General features: G+C 41.8%; 1 pseudogene; it reads right to left on the reverse strand.

Moving 5' to 3' along the window:
- Positions 1-1,087: 1,087 nt before the first annotated feature.
- LOC122907489 lies at positions 1,088-3,391 on the reverse strand (annotated as a pseudogene).
- Positions 3,392-4,725: the final 1,334 nt, after the last annotated feature.

Below are 4,725 nucleotides of genomic sequence, written 5' to 3' on the forward strand. Positions count from 1 at the left end.
TCTCTCACACACACACACATATACACAGTTTACTACTGAACAATGAGAAAACAAGGACCCCTCTCGTTCTCCCCTTCCTTTAGGAGGCAATGGCAATCCCTGTTTACAAATTAATGTATGAATGGTTTTTCTTGTAAGAGAATTCCCTTTGCTCCATTTCCTCACTGATACTTCGCGTTGTCCAACTTTCAAACTCTTAACCAACCTGCTGGAATTGAAATGGCCGCACTCTGCTGTCCAATTTTGCATTTCCCTGAATACCAATGAGTTGAAGCTGCTTTCTATCTCTCTGTTGGCCATTCACGCTACTTCTGGGAAATGGCTCTGTATTTTTACTTATTGTTTCTACTGAATTATCTCTTTTCTTCACTTGTAAGGACTTTTTTTGTGTATTCTGGATATGTAGGGTCAGCTGTTTCTATAGCAAATATCTTCTAAGACAGCCTTTCAATACATTTGAGACTTGTCTTTTGCTCTCTTTCTGGTGTGTTTTGATGAATAGAAGCTCTTCATTTTTTATGTGTTGAATTTATCCATTTAAATAACTTTTTAAAAAAAGATTTTATTTATTTATTTGACAGATAGAGATCACAAGTAGGCAGAGAGGCAGGCAGAGAGAGGAAGGGAAGCAGGCTCCCTGCTAAGCAGAGAGCCCCATGTAGGGCTGGATCCCAGGACCCTGAGATCATGACCTGAGCCGAAGGCAGAGGCTTTAAACCACTGAGCCACCCAGGTGCCCTGAATTTATCCATTTAAAGGGTTGTAACTCTTGTGGCTTGTTTAAAGATCCTTTCCTTTTTCAGATTTTTAAAGACCGACTCCTTTGCGTTCTGAAGTGTTACTGTGTTATCTTTCATTTTTGTGGCAAGGAAATTTGATTGTCTGCAGGCTCCCCCTACATCATGCTCCTCTCCCCTTTCTGAGGACAGTGGGGAAGTAGCTTCTTAGTCATCAATTAGCTCACTCATCTTTGCGTGGAGATGGAATCTAATGACTCTCTTTTTCCAAAAAAAAAAAAAAATATATATATATATATATTTTTTTTTTTCTTTTTCCTTCTTTCCTCTTTTTTCCCCCCTCTCACCTCCTAATACACACTTTTTTTTAAGTAAAGGGAATACCATGATGTTGCTCTTGCCTGGCCCCTGTAGACTCAACCCCAGGGCCTGTAAAACCATTGTAGAATGTAAAACCATTGTAGAATGGAGAGGGGGAACTGTTGTATTTGGTGGTCCAGCATGGTCTCGGGCTCATGGGAAACCCTGGTCCATTGGTTCGTTTTGGGATCACCCTGATTTGTCTTCTTCTAAATAGGAACTCATCTAAGGCCAAGGAAGTCCTCACTGACTCTTTGTCTGAGAACTCTATATATGCAAACCCTTTAGGATGGCCACTAGACCTGTCACAGAGTAAGGTAATGCAGTTGATTGAACCACAGCCATGAACGAGTGCTTCTGGCCCTTCTGCTGTTGCATCATAGTCCGCTTTGCCAACATAGATGAAACAGGCATCAGCCTCCATCTTCTCCTCACTGGACATGGTCACTGGGCCAACATTGTGTGGAGGTGGACTCATATTCATCTGTTTCTCTACCTTGTTCTGTAGCTCCTTAAGCTTCTCCGATTGTTCCCCTGTCTCCCTAACTTGAGCTTTGACCACTTAAAGCTCTGGGTCCTCAGTGGTTCCTTCTTCCCCGGGGTCACCCTCAAACAGTCCCAGTTCCTCCTCCTCCTCTTGACCCTAGAATATGTGTAGAAGTGATGTGGCACTAATAGAAGTTGTGTATGCCTTCTCTTTTTCCTCATCCACAAAGATTCAAGGACTCTGCTCTACCAGGATTTGGTGAAGCTGCAGATGGGAGGAACAAAGATGATTGAATCCCTGCACCAGGTAAATAACCTGCCAGCCAGGAACACCTATGCTGGGCAGTCACTTCAGCAGGAATAGGATTTGTGTTGTATTAACCACTACGCTGGGGGCTACTTTGTTTCATCAGCCATCATTACCCTAACCAGTATGGAAATAGGCATCTTGAAGTTGGAAACCCCCTTAACAAATTGTGAAATTTGTAGCATTGATCTATTATAGGTGGGTGGGAGGCAGCGAGGAAATCCATAAGGCAAGACAGAAATACAGAGTTCCATTCCATGGTAGCATAAAGCTTTACCTGCTATAATTTTGAAAGGTATCTGGTACCTAGTAGTTGTGTAGATCTGCAAGCAGGAGTTGGAAGGAGCTAGAAAAATGTTAGTGTGTTCGTTTTTGTTCACTGCTTACAGCAAAATATAAAGAAGATGTGTCCCAGCAAGTAGTGGCAAACCCAAGAGCAGAGATGGAAAGTTATGGAAAGAGCCTAGAAACTGGGGCTTGGCAAAACTGTTTCTGTGCTCTAAGCCAGGATTAAAAGTTTGAATGAGAGGTGCTTGGGTGGCCCAGTTGGTTAAACATCTGACTACTGGTTTTGGCTCAGGTCATGATCTCATAGGTTGTGAGACCAAGTCCCAAGTCGGGCTCCTGGCTCAGTGCAGAGTCTGCAAGAGATTCTCTCCCTCTGCCCCTCCCCCTGCTCTCACTCTTTCTCTCTCAAATAAATAAATATATCCTTTTTCTTAAAGTTAGAGTAAAAAGGATTTTGAACAGCAAAGTTCCAATAGGGGTTCTTAATTACACAAAGGGATTAAGCCCTGTGGCAAAGATTGCATTAAGGTTATTTCTTTTCAACTCAAGGTTATTTTATGACATAACCTCAAGATTGCATTGAGAGAGTCAACCATGGGAGATGGGGTGCAGAAAGCAAAGATACATATCAGATAATTCGATCCAGGGTAGAATTAATATGGTTATCCATACATGGGATTTACTGGAAGCAAATAGATAAGGAATCTAGTAAGTATCTGTGGGAAGTCTCTTTTTTTTTTTTTTTAAAGATTTTATTTATTTATTTGTCAGAGAGAGAGGGAGAGAGAGCGAGCACAGGCAGACAGAGAGGCAGGCAGAGGCAGAGGGAGAAGCAGGCTCCCTGCCGAGCAAGGAGCCTGATGTGGGACTCGATCCCAGGACGCTGAGATCATGACCTGAGCCAAAGGCAGCTGCTTAACCAACTGAGCCACCCAGGCATGTGGGAAGTCTCTTGCTAAATAAACTGAAGTCTGGTTTTAAAAAAGCCTGGGACTATAATGTAGCTCTCATGCCTCCAAACTGGCCCCTGTAGGAAGTTGGCAGTGAAAACAACTTCCTCAAGGAGAATGTACGTCTCCAGCCCATTTCAGATGGGGCCTTAGGGCAGTGGTTCTCCCAAAGTGTGGTCCCCAAACCAACAGCTTCACCATCACCCAGGAAACTGTTAGAAATGTAAATCACCCAGACTCACCGAATCGAAAATTATAGGCATGGTGCCTAGCAATTTGTGTTGCAGTAAGCCCTCCAGGGGATTCTGATGCTTGCTAAAGCTTGAAAGCCTTGCCTCAGAGAAGAAACAATCAGGAAATACATGCTGGACAGCAGGGAGCTGTGGAAAAGAAGTTTCTTCTAGAGAACAGAACTGAGCCTAATCAAGGTAAAGAACACCACACAAAGGGAAAATAGTCTTCCCAATGACTTTATGGCAGGATTCCAACGTTCCCATGATGATTGTCGTCTTTCCTTTCCTTTTTCTGAAGGAGCTTTCATATTGATAATTTCTTTAATTTATTCTGTTTCTATGTATTGGAGTGGGATGGTTGCCAGATAACTAGTCTTTTAATTCCTAAATAGCCAGATAATGAGGATCTACAGCTAGACCAGTTACTGCTGTAACTTCCCGGTCCCTGGGCAGTGGAGGCCCCATGAAATGAAAAGCTGTTGGGTCCCTGACTCATTGTATAGACACAAATGACCTTCTGACAAAGAACATCCACACTGATTTTTTTTTTTTTTAGTGTGTAATAAAGTTCTATTGTTTTGAGACAATTTCTGGTCCTACTTATTTCATTGTTAAAGTATGTTGCATTTTTTTCCCGTAAGTTACTAAGTTGCTTTATGTCTTAGATATGTATCTTTAAAGAACATACGTTATATTTAATTAAAGTGTAGTCTGAAAGTCCTATTATTTTTAACTGGGATATTTAGTCTTTTCACATTTATTGTAATTACTGACATATTTGTATTGATTTTTCCACCTTATTTTATGACTTCTGTTTATCCCACGTTTTTGCTTCTTTTTCCCTCTTCTTTCTTGACTTCATTTGGATAGATTGATATTTACTTATTTACTTAGTGGCTGGCTGACTTCCTTATTTTTTATAACTCCTAGGTGAACAGAATTGGGTTCATTGCAATCCTTGCTTTATGACAGATTTTCATCACTGTGTGCATGTTTGTGTGTTTAGAGGGGTGGTGAAGGGCAGAAGGAAAGGGAGAGAGAGAATCTTAATCAGACTCTATGCCCAATGCAAAGCCCAACATGAGGCTTAATGCAGGGCCTGATCTCATAGCCCTGAGATCATGACCTGAGCCAAAATCAAGAGTTGGATGCTTAACCCACTGAGCCACCCAGATGCCCCTTCATCACTGTTCTATGCAAAACCTTCCTCTGTGTGATCCATTTGTTCGCTTGTCAAGTGATACAAAAAACAGTTATGAACTAATTGCACAACTGTTTTTGCTTTTCCCCCATTCTCTTTCCCATCTCCTTAAGAATATCTGCTTGTGTATATGCAAGGCTTCTCAGACTTCACCCAGATCTCT

The sequence above is a fragment of the Neovison vison genome, chromosome 5 (assembly GCF_020171115.1).
Source record: "Neovison vison isolate M4711 chromosome 5, ASM_NN_V1, whole genome shotgun sequence".
Classification (NCBI taxonomy): Eukaryota; Metazoa; Chordata; class Mammalia; order Carnivora; family Mustelidae; genus Neogale; species Neogale vison.